Source organism: Schistocerca piceifrons, chromosome 1, assembly GCF_021461385.2.
Source record: "Schistocerca piceifrons isolate TAMUIC-IGC-003096 chromosome 1, iqSchPice1.1, whole genome shotgun sequence".
Taxonomy (NCBI): Eukaryota; Metazoa; Arthropoda; class Insecta; order Orthoptera; family Acrididae; genus Schistocerca; species Schistocerca piceifrons.
This window is the reverse complement of record NC_060138.1, coordinates 492,405,759-492,426,052: the sequence shown is the minus strand read 5'-3', so window position 1 is coordinate 492,426,052 and position 20,294 is coordinate 492,405,759. Positions and strand designations below refer to the sequence as shown.

The following is a 20,294-nucleotide window of genomic DNA, read 5'->3' as shown; positions in this document are numbered from 1 at the left end:
CCTCTCGAATGCATCCCAGACGTCAACGAACATGTAGTCTTAACTACTCCTTTCTGGAGCTGGTGAGTGAACAGAGTATAAATTTCACAAATTCGACGTTCAAAATGCGAGGATAAAGCAAGATCTATAACTGAGCAACACATGAAATCCAGTGATACAGGTCTATACGATCCGCCTGGGTAGTCGTGCATGGTAAGCTCCACTTCCGCAACGGGGAGAGGCGTCGGCTCCGGATTGTATCTGCCTGGCGGATTAACGACGAGGGCCGATGTGCCAGCCAGCATTGAAGTGGTTTTCAGAAGCTTTCCCACATCCCACTAAGTGAATACCGTGAAACGTCCCCTTTGAAAATTAAAAAAACGTTATTTGATTTTCAAACAGCTGACCAAAACTGAACGTACTCAGACATTTCTCTTTTTACTTATTCTGATCATCACTAAACTGACACACACTATTTTTAGCGCAACGCAATCTGACTTTCAATAATCACTACAAAAGAATGGCCCTGACGAACAATACCCTATACCTTTCATGAATCAAATACCTCACAAAAATCTTCGTTACTCGAACTACTGCAATACAGCGAGCGCCAATACTGCCAGCTAAATAAAAGATTCTGACTACTGAAGGCAGTAATTACTGATAGGCATAGTTACCAAATGAAAGATTTTGATAGAGGACAAACAATGTATTTACTTTAATAATGTTCAAAAGTCATCATCATATATATCTATTAATTCATGACATCCACCTTTACAAATTTCATTTTTCTGGCGGACACATGTCCAGATCGTCCGCTTAAAACTCTGGCATCTCTCTCCCCACATCCACCACTGCTGGCGGCTCACTCCAACTGCCCAATGCAACGCGCTGTTCACATCCAACTGCCCAACACTACACTAGCGAATATTCCAAGAATGAGTCCAACCAGCCACAGACTGCACACAGCGCAGTCAGCGATTTTCATACAGAGCACTACGTGTCGTTACCAACAAAAAAACCTAAACAACCTACTTACAACCGAACTGGTTACCAAGTCCCTCCTCAGTTACACGATTCGCAAACATTTAAAAAGCTTTCGCTCACTTTCACATGAGTAACATTACAAGCAAACGGTTGAGATCTACATAATCCGCGGGTGGGGGAGGAAGGTAACGGGATGGCATCAGGAAGGGAACCCTGCCACACCTTTAACTAACCATGCTACATCCGTTAATAACGACGCGGATTCTTCGCCGGTACGGGAAAAAAGCCATAAGAAAAAGATGAAGATATAGGCCTATACGATGGTTATCCTCAACCGCCAAATGACTCATTTTGGATATTCCGCCGCAAGTGTTCAAGAAATTATAAACGATGATGTCTGGGAATGTGCACCTGAAACAATGATTATGCCGAGCAAAGCGTACATTTCCGTAAATATGAGTGCTTTACTGGCGAGACTAGAATTAAAATTATTTTTCTTTGTGACAAATTTAAGATGTTCCGCACAATTTGTAACACCAAGTATCCTACATGAAATTATCTGAATACTATGAGGCGAACATTATGGACAGAAACAAACAAAACTTTTTGTTGGATCCAAGTACGCCTGCTCTTAACTGACGTTGTGGAAAACATGAGTCAAGAAATTCAGAGCGAAGTGGTAGATCATCGGTATTCGACGAAGATAACCTGCATAATGTATTACAAGACTATTGCGTAGTTTCTTGAAATTCTAGCGATAATTGATCCTACAAGATGATAACAAGAGAGTACTACGGTTCAAACTGCACAAAAACTACTTTGTAAGAAGCCTAGTTTCAGTTGGATATCGAATGAGTTTTGGCTTGTTGGCGTTTAGGTCTTCGGAATTAAGCCTGGTTTGCCTCTTAGACTTCAGCCCGCTCTTCATCATTACCAAATTTTGATCTGAGTCTGTATCTGCTCCTGGCTAAGGCATAAATACAATATCTTATTTCGGAATCTGTTCCTTACCATTATGTTATCTAATGAAATCTTCTCGTACATTCCGACCTTTTCCAATTATATCTTCTCCTCTCGTGATTCTTGAATAGAGTATTCGTTATTACTTGTTAGTTTTCCTACCAGTGTTACGTACCCTCAGGTAACAAAACTTTATTTTAATTCAAATGGTCAAGATGAATAGGGTACTGAAATGAAATGTTGCTATTTTCTGACTTATTTTATTACAAATCTTTCACTTCTGCCGACCTAGCCACGTTCATTCCCAGAATTAGCCTACAGATCAAATTACACACACAAACACAAAAGACACGTAACAAAACACACGGCGAGAGACAATGTCGATGGCTGGCAAGATTGTTAAAGGGGAAGAAGAGTCAAGCTGTAACTATGCCTCCTTCTGACTGTATGTGAGGTACTGACCACGATTGTGAACCGCTAGCTGAACCTCAGTACGACATAGGTTGGCTGAAACACAGGGCTGCAGTACATATGGACTCGTTGCAGCGAAGACGATGTCCTCAGACAAAGATTGCTAAAAGGCCCGGGCTGCCAATATGTTCAAGACCGAATCGCTCAACAGGTGATGAGGAGACTGGCCATACGTACGCAACTGCAAAGCCTCCTCGACACCAAATTGTCCCCTTCGATGGTCAAGCTGTCTGTGCGAATCGCGCCAGTGGCGTACTTATAATACGGCGCCATAACTCCCGTCTAGACATGGTGTAGTGGCAATCCTCCAATGAGAAAGTTTGGCACAAAAGTCCTATGCTCTCCCCCGCTAAACTTGGCGGCTTACAATGCTCTCCTCCTCACTGTAAAACGAAAAACTTTGTCAGTCGCACACAAGAAGTGGACAATACAACTCCAGAATGCAGTATGCAGCCCACTGGTCATTGTCCCGCTGAAGACCGGGCAGCCGTCGTCGTGGGCCGACTTTATGACCAGCTGCCACTGCCAGCGCTCACAAGCAAAGAGGTCATGCTTTTGTAGGGGTCCGGATGCTTTCTTGGATGAGCATACTTTCACTTCTGCCGACCTAGCCACGTTCATTCCCAGAATTAGCCTACAGATCAAATTACACACACAAACACAAAAGACACGTAACAAAACACACGGCGAGAGACAATGTCGATGGCTGGCAAGATTGTTAAAGGGGAAGAAGAGTCAAGCTGTAACTATGCCTCCTTCTGACTGTATGTGAGGTACTGACCACGATTGTGAACCGCTAGCTGAACCTCAGTACGACATAGGTTGGCTGAAACACAGGGCTGCAGTACATATGGACTCGTTGCAGCGAAGACGATGTCCTCAGACAAAGATTGCTAAAAGGCCCGGGCTGCCAATATGTTCAAGACCGAATCGCTCAACAGGTGATGAGGAGATTGGCCATACGTACGCAACTGCAAAGCCTCCTCGACACCAAATTGTCCCCTTCGATGGTCAAGCTGTCTGTGCGAATCGCGCCAGTGGCGTACTTATAATACGGCGCCATAACTCCCGTCTAGACATGGTGTAGTGGCAATCCTCCAATGAGAAAGTTTGGAACAAAAGTCCTATGCTCTCCCCCGCTAAACTTGGCGGCTTACAATGCTCTCCTCCTCACTGTAAAACGAAAAACTTTGTCAATCGCACACAAGAAGTGGACAATACAACTCCAGAATGCAGTATGCAGCCCACTGGTCATTGTCCCGCTGAAGACCGGGCAGCCGTCGTCGTGGGCCGACTTTATGACCAGCTGCCACTGCCAGCGCTCACAAGCAAAGAGGTCATGCTTTTGTAGGGGTCCGGATGCTTTCTTGGATGAGCATACTTTCACTTCTGCCGACCTAGCCACGTTCCACAGCGATCCTCACCGACACAGAAAAAATCTAGTGCCACAACTATTATTGCTTGCGGCAAACAAACTCCGTCATTCCCTGTCATAATTACTCATCCTGATGGCTCGCTGCGTAGCTGAGATGGCTGCAATGCCTGTGCAGGTACTACAGAATTAACGAGGTGTAAAAGATGGTGACACACCAGGAACCGCGGTGTTGGCCGTCGAATGGCGCTAGCTGCGCAGCATTTGTGCACCGCCGCCGTCAGTGTCAGCCAGTTTGCCGTGGCATACGGAGCTCCATCGCAGTCTTTAACACTGGTAGCATGCCGCGACAGCGTGGACGTGAACCGTATGTGCAGTTGACGGACTTTGAGCGAGGGCGTATAGTGGGCATGCGGGAGGCCGGGTGGACGTACCGCCGAATTGCTCAACACGTGGGGCGTGAGGTCTCCACAGTACATCGATGTTGTCGCCAGTGGTCGGCGGAAGGTGCACGTGCCCGTCGACCTGGGACCGGACCGCAGCGACGCACGGATGCACGCCAAGACCGTAGGATCCTACGCAGTGCCGTAGGGGACCGCACCGCCACTTCCCATCAAATTAGAGACACTGTTGCTCCTGGGGTATCGGCAGGACCATTCGCAACTGTCTCCATGAAGCTGGGCTACGGTCCCGCACGCCGTTAGGCCGTCTTCCGCTCACGCCCCAACATCGTGCAGCCCGCCTCCAGTGGTGTCGCGACAGGCGTGAATGGAGGGACGAATGGCGAAGTGTCGTCTTCAGCGATGAGAGTCGCTTCTGCCTTGGTGCCAATGATGGTCGTATGCGTGTTTGGCGCCGTGCAGGTGAGCGCCACAACCAGGACTGCATACGACCGAGGCACTCAGGGCCAACACCCGGCATCATGGTGTGGGGAGCGATCTCCTACACTGGCCGTACACCACTGGTGATCGTCGAGGGGACACTGAATAGTGCACGGTACATCCAAACCGTCATCGAACCCATCGTTCTACCATTCCTAGACCGGCAAGGGAACTTGCTGTTCCAACAGGACAATGCACGTCCGCATGTATCCCGTGCCACCCAACGTGCTCTAGAAGGTGTAAGTCAACTACCCTGGCCAGCAAGATCTCCGGATCTGTCCCCCATTGAGCATGTTTGGGACTGGATGAAGCGTCGTCTCACGCGGTCTGCACGTCCAGCACGAACGCTGGTCCAACTGAGGCGCCAGGTGGAAATGGCATGGCAAGCCGTTCCACAGGACTACATCCAGCATCTCTACGATCGTCTCCATGGGAGAATAGCAGCCTGCATTGCTGCGAAAGGTGGATATACACTGTACTAGTGCCGACATTGTGCATGCTCTGTTGCCTGTGTCTATGTGCCTGTGGTTCTGTCAGTGTGATCATGTGATGTATCTGACCCCAGGAATGTGTCAATAAAGTTTGCCCTTCCTGGGACAATGAATTCACGGTGTTCTTATTTCAATTTCCAGGAGTGTATTAATATCTAAACATCACCCAACACAGATATACACACAGGGTGATAAATCCACTCATCACTTTCACATATTCTCTGAACACGTGGCTTGAAGGCCATGTAGGAATCCGTAATGACTTAATTCATGGATCTTCTGGTAACAGTAAGATCTCCTAATAAACAATATACAATCAAAATTAACGTGGGAATACAAACGTGTACAGCAATGCAATACACACTCTTATTGAGGTCAGTGTTATAATTATTCCAGTACAATCGAACGTATTACGTTTACAAAAACACTGAATCCCTTTAAATGTGATCTCCCTGAAAAAAAGCCAAATCAGTACAAAATCATCCTTGACTGTGGGTCTTTTTATACAAAATACTTCATGCAAAGGCACTTCTGTAACTCCATTCAGCCCACATTCACACACATATAAATGTCTTGCAGTAAAATAACGAAGGATAGGTTACCAAACAGTGCAAAGAACAGTGAATATTTCATCTGAACATCTACATCTACATGAATACTCTGCTATTCACAACGAAGTGCCTGGCAGAGGGTTCAATGAACCACCTTCAAGATGTCTCTCTACCATTCCATTCTCTAACGGCGCGCGGGAAAAACGAGTACTTAAATTTTTCTGTGCGAGCCCTGATTTCTCTTATTTTATCGTGATGATCATTTCCCCCTATGTAGGTGGGTGCCAACAGAATGTTTTCGCAATCGGAGGAGAAAAATGGTGATATAAATTTCTTGAGAAAATCCCGTCACAATGAAAAACACCTTTGTTTTAATGATAGCCACTCCAATTCACGTATCATGTCTGTGGCACTAACTCCTCTATTTCGCAGTAATACTAAACGAGCTGCCTTTCTTTCAACGTTTTCGTTGTCATCCGTCAGTCCCTCTTAATGCGCATCGAACACTGCACAGCAACACTACAGAACAGGATAGACAAGCGTGGTGGAACCACTCTCTTTAGTAGACCTGTTGCACCTTTTAAGTGTTCTGCCAATGAATCGCAATCTTTGGTTTGATCTACCCACAACATTATCCATGTGATGGTTCCAGTTTAGGTTATTCGTAATCCCTAAGTATTTAGTTGAATTTACAGCGTTCAGATTTGTGCGACTTATCGCGTAACCGAGATTTAGCGGATTTCTTTTGTATTTATGTGAATAACTTCACACTTTCCTTTATTGAGGATCAATTTCCACTTTTCGCACCATACGGATATTTTATCTACATCATTTTGCAATTCGTTTTGGTCATCCGATGACTTTACAAGGCGGTAAATGACAGCATCTTCTGCAAACAATCTAAAGCGGCTACTCAGATTGTCTTCTATGTCGTTCATATAATTCAGGAACAATAGAGGGCCTATAACACTTCCTTTTGGAACGCCGGGTATTAATTTTATATTACTTCATGACTTTCCGTATATCACTACGAACAGTGATCTTTCTGACAGATAATCACGAATCGAGTTTCGCAACTGAAGCGATATTCCACAGACACGCAGTTTGGTTATAAGACGCTAGTGAGGAACGATGTCTAAAGCCTTTCACAAGAACGTTTTCTTCATCCGTGCTAACTATGTGTCAATAAATCGTTTTCTTCTAGGTAATTCACAATGTTCGAACAGTATATGTTCCAAAACCCTCCTGCAAATCGACGTCAGTGATATGGGCTTGTAATTCAGCGGATTACTCCTGTTTCCTTTTTGGGTATTGGAGTTGTTTCAAATGGCTCTGAGCACTATGGGATTTAACATCTGAGCTCATCAGTCCCCTAGACTTAGAACTACTTAAACCTAACTAACCTAAGGTCGTCACACACATCCATGGCCGAGGCAGGATTCGAACCTGCGACAATGGCAGCAGTGTGGTTCCGGACTGAAGCGCCTAGAACCACTCGGCTACGGCGGCCGGCGGTATTGGAGTGACTTGAGCAATTTTCCAGTCTTTAGGTACGGATCTTCCTGTGAACGAGCGGTTGTTAATAATTGCTAAATATGGAGCTACTGTATCAGCATAGTTTGAAAGGAACTTGACTGGTATACAATCTGTACCGGAGGCCTTGCCTTTGTTAAGTGATTTAAGCTTCTTTGCTACTCCGAGAATATTTACCTCTAGGTTTCTCATCTTGGCAGTTGTTCTTTATTGTAATCCAGGAATATTTGCTTCGTCTTCTTTGATGAAGGAGTTTCGGAAAACCGTGTTTAATGACTCTACTTTAGTGGCACTGTCATCAGTGACTTCGCCGTGGTTATCGCGCAGTGAAGGTATGTATTGATTGTGTCTTGCCACTGCTGCGCTTTATGTGTGACAAGAATCTCTAGATTTTCTGTCAGATTCGGAGACAGAGTTTCGTTGTGGAAAACATTAAAGCATCTCGCATTGAAGTACGCGCTATCTTTCGAACATCTGCAAAACTTTGCCAATCTTGGGGATTTGGCGTTGTTTTCAATTTGGCATGCTTTTTTCGTTGCTTCTGCAACAGCAATCAGACCCGTTTTGTGTACCATGGGGCATCAGTAACATCACTTATTAATGTGTGTGATAGGTATCTCTCAACTGCCGTCGATGCTATCTCTCTGAAATCATTCCACTTTTTTCTACGCTTACATGATCAGAACGGAAGGAGTGGAGACTGTCTCTTAAAAATGCGTTAAGACCATTTTAATCAGCTTTAATAAACAGATGTCGTTTATTTTTGATGGTTGTGGGTGATACGGTATTCAGCCTAGCAGCTACTGCCTTGTGGTCACTAATCCCTGTATCCGTCATGAGATTCCCTATTTGTCCAGGATTATTTGTTGCTAAGAGGTCAAGTATGCTTTCGCAATCTTTTATGCTTCGAGTTGGCTCATGAACTAATTGTTCAAAATAGTTTTCTGAGAAAGCATTAAGTACAATTTCGAATGACGTATTATGCCTGCCGCCGGTTTAAACGTATATTTTTTCCAGCATGTCGAGGGTAAGTTGAAGTTACCACCGACTATAATTGTGTGACTGGGATACCTATTTGAAATGAGACTCAAGTTTTCTTTGAACTGTTCAGCAACTATATCTACTAAGACGTTGATCGCTAGAACGATCCATATAATAGTTTAGTCCGATTGTCAAGTATACCCTCTACCCATACTGTTTCGTAGCAACTATCTACTTCAATTTCACAAAAAGGTAAACTACTTCTGACAGCAATAAATACTCCACCACCAACTGTACCTATTCTATCCTTTCTGAACACTGTTAGATTGTTTGAAAAAAATTTTGGCTGAAATTACTTCTGACTTCATCCAGCTTTCCGTACCTAGAACTATTTGAGCTTCAGTACTTCCTATTAGGGTTGTAGCTCTGGTTCTTTCCCAACACAGCTACGACAATTTACAACTACAATACCGATCGTTTCTACGACTACCTTACTGTGTTTTACCTGCCCCCTTTTAGACGGACGCCCTTTCTGTGGTTTTCTGAGACCCTCTAACCTAAAAAAACCGCCCAATCCCTTCCACATAACCCCCGCTACCCGTGCAGCCGCTTCCTGTGTGTAGTGGACTCCTGACCTATTAAGCGGAACGCGGAAACCCACCACGCGATGGCGCAAGCCCAGGAATCTGCAGCCTACATGGTCACAGAATCGCCTGAGCCTCTGATTCAGACACTCCACTCGGCTCTGCACTAAAGGACCACAACCGATTCTATCGAAGATGCTGCAGATGGTGAGCTCCGCCTTAATTTCTCAATCAAGACTGGCAGTCTTTACCATTTCTTCTAGCCGCCCGAAACGAGAGAGAATCTCTTTCAATCCAAAGCGACAGCATCATTGGTACCGACATGAGCCACCACCTAGGGTTGGCTGCACCCTGTACATCACCCGTGTCTGTGCCGCATGTGAGAAAAGAAGTGCAGACGTGACCGGGAAAGAACAAAATTTACATAGGAGAGAACATGTTCACATCATAGTTAATACAGACTATTCGATAAATGACACTTGTTAATCGCTGTCACATCAGTGCTCTAGGCATAGGGGTAAATGTTACCAAAACACTAGGTTTCTGTCAACTCATTCACACAACACTTTTGTTTGTACCTCACTCACTGCCATTTGTCGAAGTAAGTGGAGCCGGCCGAAGTGGCCGTGCGGTTAAAGGCACTGCAGTCTGGAACCGCAAGACCGCTACGGTCGCAGGTTCGAATCCTGCCTCGGGCATGGATGTTTGTGATGTCCTTAGGTTAGTTAGGTTTAATTAGTTCTAAGTTCTAGGGGACTAATGACCTCAGCAGTTGAGTCCCATAGTGCTCAGAGCCATTTGAACCATTTTTTGAAGTAAGTGGCTCTTGGATTCGGTGTCGAAGGTAGAGTGCAGATCTCATGGGCAGAGGCAGGATTATCTGCGGTTGTATCACAGAGAGTGATACATTCGTAAATGGCGCCGGATATCCTTCCTTCAGCCGTGGGAGTTGGCTCGACTGGACCGTGTGGCTATCGGCGGAGGCGGGGCGACACACGACGTCAGCAAGCAGCGAGGCAGCACGGAAGGCTCAGAGTAAGGGGCTCTTTGACAATGGTATGAGTGAGGGCTTGTTATTTGATGATGACGTCATGAGTCTTGTCTGGGAGATTGGTGTAACTTTCAGCTGTTAGAGGGCAGTGAGAAGGAATGCCTCTGGTACGAGTAGACAGACAGCGGGTAGCTGGAATAGCTCTTGAGGTGTCGGGATACTACCACAGAGTTTGACGGACGTGTTGATAGTGGTGATCAAACAGAACATCATTGTGGCCGATAGTAAGGCGTTGTTCTCCCAAGGAGAAAATTGGATACTGTGGGAATTCTATTCCTAGCACGGATCTGTGGAACAGTCACTCAACTACTATTGCTGGTGACAAATAAACTGTGTCATTCCCTGACACACTTACAATTATTCATAATCATCTTGTGGTGTTGCAGTTATTCTTATGTCCTTGCTTGCTATGAAAATACGACGAGGAATTTCGCCTTATGCAAGACACCTTTTCAGTTTCATTTTACGCAAAAGTTATAGTTATAGCTTAATTGGCGAAAAAGTGGATCTATGCATTAGTTTGCATACCTTACATGCAGCTGTTGGATATGTTTGTAGCAAATATGCCACACAATCTACAACTTGTCATCTACAAACAGCAAACCATAATTTTTATTTTTCTGTTTATTATGCATTTACGAACGTAAATGAGTATGTATCACGTTTTTTGTGTGTAACTTACGGCTTTAATGTTATAGTGTTTTCGCATATGTTTTAGCGAGGTGAACAGGGCTGATTTCTGTAACATGCGGTCGTTTGACAAACGCACTTTCAACGAATTTTCAAACATGGGCAGAGTTTTCGCCGGTATTACGTGTTGTTGTAGCTGTGTAATATTTGTTTTAAGTGTATATGGCGTTTCTTGTATTTGGTTTGATTGACAGCAATTGCAAGTAAGTTGGTGTAAACCGGGCTGGCTGTATTTGTCAGTTTTGGTGATACTGCTTCCAAATCTGTTTTGTGTTGTGTTGTTGGTTCTGTATGCTATGTTGAGTCCTTTTTCTTTAGTATATTACCCACCCAGTGTGTGACTTTGCTGTTGTAAGTCATTATGCGCCATTTGTTGGTTTTTGTTTGTGTGTTTCATGGTTATGTGTTCCTTGTTTTTTTTTTTTGTTTTTGTTTTTTTTTTTTTACTTTGTGGTTCAGTATATCTACTTGTTTGCACCATATCCATTCTCCTGTGCAATTTGCTTTATTGTGTTGAGTTCTTGTGTGTAATCATGTTTCTTCATGGGTGTTTTGCTCAGTTGTGTAGTAAATATCTGAAGCTGGGTTCTTTGTGAGTTGTGGGGTGATTGGATTGCTTATGAATAATTGTGCTGGTGATTGTGGGTTTCCTGTAGATTGTGAATTCATGTTTTTTGTTTCTCTTGTGTATGGTGAGATCTAAGAAATTGAGTTTTGCATATCTTTGTGTTTCACTGGTGAACCGTATTCATGGGCGGATGGAGTTTATGTTGTCATGAAGTTCTTTCATGCGAGGCTGTAGTTAATCTGCTAAGCAAATTATATCATCTACATATCTGTACTGTTTTGGTATTAATATTTTAATAAAGGCTTGTTTTTCTATCCCGCTGAGGAAATATCAGTTAGGTGGCCACTGATTGGGGATCTCTTGGGTAGTCCATCTTGTTGAGAGTAAAATTTTGCTGTTGAATGTGATGAGCTGAGTATGGTTGATATTTTTTGTATGGTTATTGTGGGTATGTTTTCTTGTAGTAGGAGGTTTCTTTCTATGATGTTGATGGTTTCGTCTGTTGGGATCTGTGAGTACATGGAAATTATATCAAAAGAAATTAATGTTGCTGTGTCCGGTACGTTTTCATTCCTTATTTCTTCTATTAAGTCGCTTGATTTCTTTAGACTTCTGTTTGCAGTGTATTTGTATATTGTATAGTGTGTGTGTGTGTGTGTGTGTGTGTGTGTGTGTGTGTGTGTGTGTGCGTGTGTGTGTGTGTTTGGATAAGTAGTGTATTGGTTTATTGGTAAAGTTTATCAATGGACATGTAGGTATTCCAGGTTTGTGAACTTTGGGCAATTATTGGATTTAGGGGCCTTGGGCTTTTTCTGTATCATTGTTTTAATCTGTGTTTCTGAAAAAAAATTTCCTATGTTTTTCAGAGTTTCCTGTAAGTTACTTTGGAGTCGGTTTGTTGGATCACTTCTTAACTCTGTGATGTTGTTGCATTGTATGAATTCTAATATTTTTTCAATGTATTCCTGTTTGTTTATGACTACAATCGAATTTACCTTGTCGAATTTTGTGATAATGGCATTTGCTTGTGTTGAATTGTTCTGTAGTTGCCTGTAGGTTTTTTTCTTCAGTAGTCCTTGTGTTTTATATTATAGTGGCTTTGTTCTCTTTGAATATGTTTCTTATTTCCTCAGCAACTAGTTCTCTTGTTAGATTTGCATTGAATTCAGGTGTGTTTAGTTTTTCTTTTTGTTTTATGATGTGTTCAGTTTCTGTTATGATATTTTCTATTGTCCCGTGTAACACCGTTGTATTTATGTTATGTTTGGGACCCTTTTCAAGTAGGCTGCTTTCTTGTTCAGAAAATTTTGTGTCTGTTAGATTAATCACTGTTTTGTGAAAAGTGTGTTTGTTGTATTGGTGATGGGATTGGTAGGCGTTTGTGTGGTTTATCATTCTGGCGAGTTTCTTTTGTTGGATTGTATGTTTTCTTTCTATTATGGTATCTGTTTATGTTCTAACCCTGTACATAAATTCATCAGAAAATGGTTGATACTTTATGTGATTTGCTAGTTCCATATGCAATCTGTATAGTTCAATAGTCAGAGCCGGTCTTTTTGGAACATAAAGACCAGATTTCTTGCTTGTCCACACGGTTTCAGCCTTACGTTTTGTCTGCTGTGCTGCAGATGTCATGTTGTTTACAGTTATGGTTACATCGTTAGGTACTATTTTACAGGTCAAACATAGTTTTCTGAATTTTATGTTGAGTGTGGTTTTTTGAAGTTTGATGTTTGTGTTCTGGAATTTGTTGAAGAGCTGCGAAGGAGATACCTGGCATGGCGTAGAAATGATCATCTTGTGGTGTTGCAGTTCTTCTTATGCCCGTGCTTCCTATGAAATCAGGACGAGGAATTCCGCCTCACGCAAGACATCTTTTCATTTTCGTTTTACCCAGACATGTTTCAGCGCTTTTTGTGCTATCTTCAGTGGATTATCTTATTTCCTTATTATAAAATTGTTGTTACATATTAACATTTAGAGAAACTTTTGGTACACATTAGCTACAATTGAGAATAAATAATTTTTCTAAAATATTATATATCATTTGTTTACAATTCACAGTTGAGATATGCATTAAGGACCTGATGCACTTTCCCTCACTGTTTGCATACAGAAAGGAAAGGAAGGAAATCATGGGAGGGTAGGAAGCCCAAACTTCATCGCCTCAGCAGGTTACGATCTTTATAATTTCTGAAAGATTATGGGGAAGGCTAAAACTTAGTATATATTTCCCCAAATTTATTCTCGATTTCTAGGCAAATTACAATTAAAGTTATGACAAGCTACAATAAGTATTTGACATAAACGTTAGCATTGAAAGCAGAAATACGACAAAGGTGTGCGTAATTTTATCCCTAGAGAAAATTCTCAGAAGCAGAGTAAATTTAAATGTATTTTTCCATCATAACATTGCCGCACACTTTAACTACTATACATCACTCTAAGGCCATGAATTAACAATGCTTTCAAGTTATTTTCAGCCTTCTAAACATGTGTCACATATCAGTTTGCATTTCATGCAACAAATCCATTTCTCTGTTTGCGTTTTCCAATCCGAAAAGAAATAACTAAAATAACTGTTATAAATGTGACATAAAATGAACTTTCTGCAACGGTTCCAAATTTCGACCCAGTGGCGAAATCAAAAACTGCAAGATGGACGTAATTATCAACCTCTAGCTTTGCTACAATGGCCGTAAGAGTAACACACACCAAACTTTTGATTATAGCCGCTAGACACGCATTCGGGAGGACGACGGTTCAAACCCGCATCTGGCCATCCAGATTTAGGTTTCCCGTGATTTCCATAAATCCTTCCAGGCAAATGCTGGGATGTTTCTTTTGAAAGAGCACAGCCGATTTCCTTCCCCATCCTTGTCACAATCAGAGCTTGCGGTCCGTCCCTAATGACCTCGATGTCGACAAGACGTTAAACTCAATCTTCCTTCTTCCTGCATTCTTTCCTTCCCTGTAGCTATTAGATGCCACAGCAACACAGTAGATAAAACTCAGTATTTGAACCCAAATTAGTGTTCACACCACGAACACCAATGCTGGGCTAAATCAGCGTAAAAAAGAAATTCGCCCGCACCACGGAAGCTCAACCTGCTGCACACAATACTCTCTCTCAACAAGGCAATCAAATGAGGTGACGCATGAGCACGCAACTGAACATTAGTTACAAATAGTGGAAATCGAAAATTCTTAGGGGAACGAAATCAGGAGCAGAGGTGCAATTAGCGCCCTAACCTTACCTCATGAAATGCCCACCACCACACATAATAATTTGGCTTATTGACTGTACAGTAGACGCGGACGTAGATAATGTACCTATGTTGTTAAACAAGTCTCATAGGACTCGAAACGATAAAATGTTGAGGATTTCATTCGCAAAAATTATGCAACAGTTTTAACCAACTATATCTAAAGAAATAAGAAAGCTCAATTGTCGAGGGACAATTCTGAGATGGTTCAAAATGATTCAAATGGCTCTGAGCACTATGGGACTCAACTGCTGAGGTCATTAGTCCCCTAGAACTTAGAACTAGTTAAACCTAACTAACCTAAGGACATCACAGACATCCATGCCCGAGGCAGGATTCGAATCTGCGACCGTAGCGGTCTTGCGGTTCCAGACTGCAGTGCCTTTAACCGCACGGCCACTTCGGCCGGCAATTCTGAGATGTGTCCCGTCTTTTCCAAGCTGTAGTGACCTTGCACTGAAGAAGGATGCGCATACAGTGGAATCGCTTTCGAGAGGGCAGCACATTCCTTAAATTCTAAAAGTGTAGATGCCGAAACGGACCTCTTCAACCATACAACCCCTTCCCCTCTCCCTCCAGCCATAAAAATCACAAGTTTCGATTTTTGAAAACTTGTGATAAAACTAACATTGAGAAATCGTTTTTTTACAAAATACTGTTCTGAAATTCACGTTTTTCAAATATAATTTCTAACAATCAGGATATTAAAACCACGAGATTTAATACAAACGACAGGTGCTATCATGTCCCCCGTAGCACTGTCTCTTTGCCCCCTAGTTCTGCTCGACACATATTGCCACAAGTAACACCATCTAGAAAGCATTGGCACAAGTCGGTTGTCATCGTGACCATGACGCCACCTTTTCAACTGCTGCCAGCAGCAACGTTCGGACAGTTGTACTATAGCTGCCTAATAAAGTATTTACTGATGCATGACAATTGAAGATATTCCTGGCCCACCGGTGTCACGTACAATTCCGACTTCCCGAAGAGTTAGGAAAAACAAAGCACGATGTGACATGTGACACGGTGTTAGATATTTACTAAATATTTTGTCATTTGTATTCTGCTCAATGAGTTGTCTCACGGACGGAATGGTTTAAGTTCATATTTACTACAACAAATAAGCAACAAATTTGAACACGCTCGTTTCTACAACATGAACGAAACTAAACTTATCGTGGTTATTACAGTAGATCACAGAGTTTGGTGGCAGTCTCAAACGAAGGACAGTCTACACGAAGGTTACCGGTATGTACCGATCACGACTGAGGAATGAAGTTCAACTTTCATAGTTACGTTGCGATTTAATACATGAGTGCTATTTCAAATCTCCGGTGCCGACTCGTGGGACTTAATGAAATATAATAAAAATAACTTGCGGGATGTGTCCGAACGCCGTTTTGGAGCGTTCCGGCCGAAATTAAGCCCTAGGACAGCAATCTTCAGATCCTGCTTTGGCGAAATACATTTATGTTTCCTGTTGTTTCTCTATATTGCTGAAGTCAAATGCTAGAGTGGTTTCTTTCTTTTCTATATACGAGCTCTTGCTCTGTCTGTAATGAACTCGTCATCAACGGCACGTTAAACGCTTACAGTACGCCGGCCGACGTGGCCGAGCGGTTCTATGCGCTACGGTCGCAGGTTCGAATCCTGCCTCGGGCATGGATATGTGTGATGTCCCTAGGTTAGTTAGGTTTAAGTAGTTCTAAGTTCTAGGGGACTGATGACCTCAGAAGTTAAGTCCCATAGTGCTCAGAGCCATTTTTGAACTTACAGTATCCTCCTCTCTTTCGAAGTGTCATACTCAAGACACCTTCTTCTCTCATACTTTCGATGGCGGGAGATATGCGATCAGTTGATTTAAAACATGCATGGACAAAAATCCTACGCCAAGATCGGAAGTTTTCTTTTCTGATTACTGGATTCCGCTCATTACCGAGCAATCTTCTGATCAGCCAACTGAGCTGTCACGCAGACACTTCCTTGTTACGGATATCAATGATAGAAATGATATCTTCTTTACAGCCACTCATGGGCAATGCAACAACTATCATTGCTGTCTGTCGTCTGTACATATGGGTGACAAAATGGGCACTGTATCAACATTTGATTAGTAACTAACGTTGTCAGTTTACATAACGACCTAACATTTTAGCTTTACGGTTCTTTTATGTAAAAATACGACGATATATAATGTGTGTCACACACTGAACAACGTTTTAGAATGATCTGAATATGGCTCGGTAATGACCCGAAACTAGTAATCAGAAAAGAAAATTTCCGATCTTGGCGTAGAATTTTTATCCACATACGGCTTATGAAACAAATTTTCTGACAACCTTCTAGAAAAAAAAATAGTAGAGGAAGGTTAATGTGAAGCCTCCTGTTGGTCACGATGTAACTGTAGACAGTTTGTCTTGTAGAGGAGAAACAAACAAAGATAGAGAAAAAAAATCCTCCGCTACCTACGTGCCATGAAGATACAAAGATTACAATTTTCGAATTGTGAAGCATTTTATAAGCGGCCAAAATTGGCGATGTTCCGGCGACCTACCCATTCCACTTTGAGTACGACCTCTCGTATCATCTTGGATGTTGGCTGAATGTCAAGCGGTAGACACGTGGAGATCGTGAGGCATTCAAGGACGCGACTGGCGGAGAAGTGGCACATCTCGTCGCGTGGCAACGCCTCCCCCCCCCCCCCCCCGTCCGCCCCCGCTCCCCGCGCACTCTGAACTGCCGCTTGGCGCTTACATACTTTCTCCTCTGAGAAGGGCACTCATTCAGTTGGCTCGTTGGTCTAGGGGTATGATTCTCGCTTAGGGTGCGAGAGGTCCCGGGTTCAAATCCCGGACGAGCCCTACATTTTTCCTTCCCTTCATTCTGTAAGGGAGCCGCGAATATTCTTGAGTCCCGTTAACGATATAAAAATATACCCACGGTAAATCATTCCTAAAGACTTCAACAATGTTCTTTTGAGTGTGACCACGTCATGAAAGATAAAACTACCAGTGTTTCGAGTAATATAGCATTTAACTTACAACGTGGTATAACTAGTCTGAGGTAGCTGCCTGCGATTTTATCCGAAATGTTGGTAGTTACAGAAAGAACCATGCCCTTATATACTTACAGTTATCCCGTCCGCCAAGAGACAGAACGGGTAAAACATTATATTAATTGAAGGTGACAAACTACAGACGAGATTTTAAATTGGCGGTTTACGTAGGTAAAATTTGAAACTAGTCGCTTTTTTAATTTGATACGATTAATTGCACCGTTAACTAGTTCTCGATCAGTTCCGTTTCGAACGCCGAGCAGGAAGGTTCTTGTTTATTTCACTTGCCGCTGCGTCGTTTGTGTGGAGATTTCCTAGTTAGTGATGTGGTGTTTCCCGAGTGACTCGTAGCGCCTCCGCTTCGCCTTTACTGACTGTGTTCGTCTGCATGCAGCGGCTTCGGCCGCTCCGCTACGGCTACCATGGTTTCCACGTGTATTCCACGAAAAGGTACTGTGAACTTTACTTTCGATAAAACAACGCGACACGTGCAGCCCGGGTCTCTAGAAATCCACGATTGGCTCGTCGATACAATTCATGTGAGCTCTGATCAGGCCCACACTGCTTACTTTGATGCAGACGACTACGTGTTTTACGCGAAATTTATGGATCCCCTTCACGTTGAAAGATTACTGTCGCAACATGGTTCTCAAGTCCCGTTCAAGCATCGTTATAATTCCGTTAGTATGGTGTCACTCGCGGATGTTGAAATCGAATATACCAAGGTTAGAGTTTTCAACCTCCCGCCGGAAGTTGATGACAACTTTCTAAAGGACATACTGACTCCTTATGGTAACGTGAAAAATATCGGTCGTGAACGCTGGTCTACTCAGCACAGATTACAGTGTTATAGTGGAATTCGTTCCATGGAAATGCATGTCAAACGCAATATTCCATCACATTTACAAGTGTGTGGTTACCACGTTCGTGTCATGAATATTGGTGAAGAGGGAACCTGCTTCCTATGTAATGAAAATGGACACGTTCGGTCTAATTGTCCGCGGAGGGTTTTTGTATTAAAGCCGTCATTACTGCAGCGTCGAAAATTGACGGTTGTTGTTCTTGTTCCTTCCACTCTCACCGTCGGCCCTACTTCTGCTTCGGATTATAATGAACAGTCAGTTCTGATAATCTTGTGAATGAATATCCGCCTTTACCTCCGCGACGGGTTCAGAATCCTACTGGCCCCAGAATAGAACCTATAACGGCGACAAACAAGCGACGTCACACTCAGGATGGTGATGGTGAGGATTTGGCTGTGCTTTCTGCGCCAACCTCTTCCGCATCGATTGTGTCCCCTGTTCCTCGATGCTACGATACCTCTCGTTCGTGGTAAGGTTGCTACGATACCTCCCGTTCGTGGAACGGTGAGTGACGAAGAAGTTATCTACAGTATCCATCCTGCTCGCGAAGTGGCTCCTTCTGAGTTGCCTCTGTGGGGAGGGAGCGGAGTCCTCCCCTTCGTCTTTGTGTCCTCCATTACAGTCTGAGACGATGCAATGTCCTCCTCTTCCTTCGTCTTCAGCCGCCGGCGGTTTCCCGTTTTTGCCGACTACAGCAACTCCCAAGGAGAATAAAATTAGCGACCAAGTATCACCTGTTGTATTGATAGTTCCACAGAATGCTTCCGCCTTAGTGACTATAGTGACACGACCCTAGTTATCTGGGAGGGGGGGGGGGGGGGGAAGAATCTGTACCTGCGACTCCTCCCACACCTCCGTCTGCAGAGGCCGCCATCCAACGTAGCCGACAGAAACAGCATATACAACCTGACCGTACTCTAGCACGTAAGAAATCTAAGAAAAAGGGTTGCCATGACGGGAGTTCTGGTCTCCCGATGTCTGATTCCTTCGTGCATTCCGCAATGGACCTTGACTATCAGCTATCTACGTAATCCTACTCGGAGGTTCCGTACATCCCTGTCCAGCTGTGATCAATGACCCAAGCCTACACGTTCCTTTCCTTTATCTACATCTACATCCATACTCCGCAAGCCACCTGACGGTGTGTGGCGAAGGGTACCCTGAGTACCTCTATCGGTTCTCCCTTCTATTCCAGTCTCGTATTGTTTGTGGAAAGAAGAATTGTCGGTATGCTTGTGTGTGGGCTCTAATCTCTCTGATTTTATCCTCATGGTCTCGTAGATACACGTAGGAGGGAGCAATATACTGCTTGACTCCTCGGTGAAGGTATGTTCTCGAAACTTTAACAAAAGCCCGTACCGAGCTACTCGTTACGTTAAGTTACGTTAAGTTGGCTTCCCTCCGTCAGTTCATTTACGATTCATGTGCGTACATAGCTTTCTTACACGTGGTGTTATTTAGTAATTTCTCCTTACCTGGTTTTCGTATGCTCTTTAATATAGCACCCGAATATTCTATGGGGACTGCCTTATTCTTCCGCGAAGGCATTCCTGTTGCTGAGGTAGAAATGTTGGATTCTGGCAGGGGCATAGGTTGTCAACTTTTTAATCTTACCTTGGCTCTTTTATATGCCGCTTCAGACACTGGTCTCGCTGTGGATTGTTCTCATTTTTAGAAAGGAGATATTGTTTATCTGTTGCGTAAGATTCCTCCGGGTATTCTGTTGGGTGGTGTTTTGAACTGTGTGTTGCGTCCTGCAAATCAATCTCCTAATTTTAATTTCTCTCGTGAATTACATGAATTGGTCCGTTCCTTATGACTAAAAGACGTCTGGATACGTAAATACCCGACGTTAGTTAAATTTACCCACTTTACTGCGACTTCTAGTAGCAGGTTAGATAGGTTTTACTTATCAGATTGCCTGAGCGATAGTATTCATAATGTTGAAGTCATCCCAGCTTCCTTTACGGATCACTGTGCTGTGTACACAACTCTCAATCTTGAACGG

General features: G+C 43.3%; 1 non-coding gene across 1 annotated transcript; it reads left to right on the top strand.

Annotated features, from left to right (window-relative positions):
• Window positions 1-17,157: 17,157 nt before the first annotated feature.
• On the top strand, window positions 17,158-17,229 carry Trnap-agg. The gene has a single exon. It is a non-coding gene; the product is annotated as a tRNA-Pro (tRNA).
• Window positions 17,230-20,294: the final 3,065 nt, after the last annotated feature.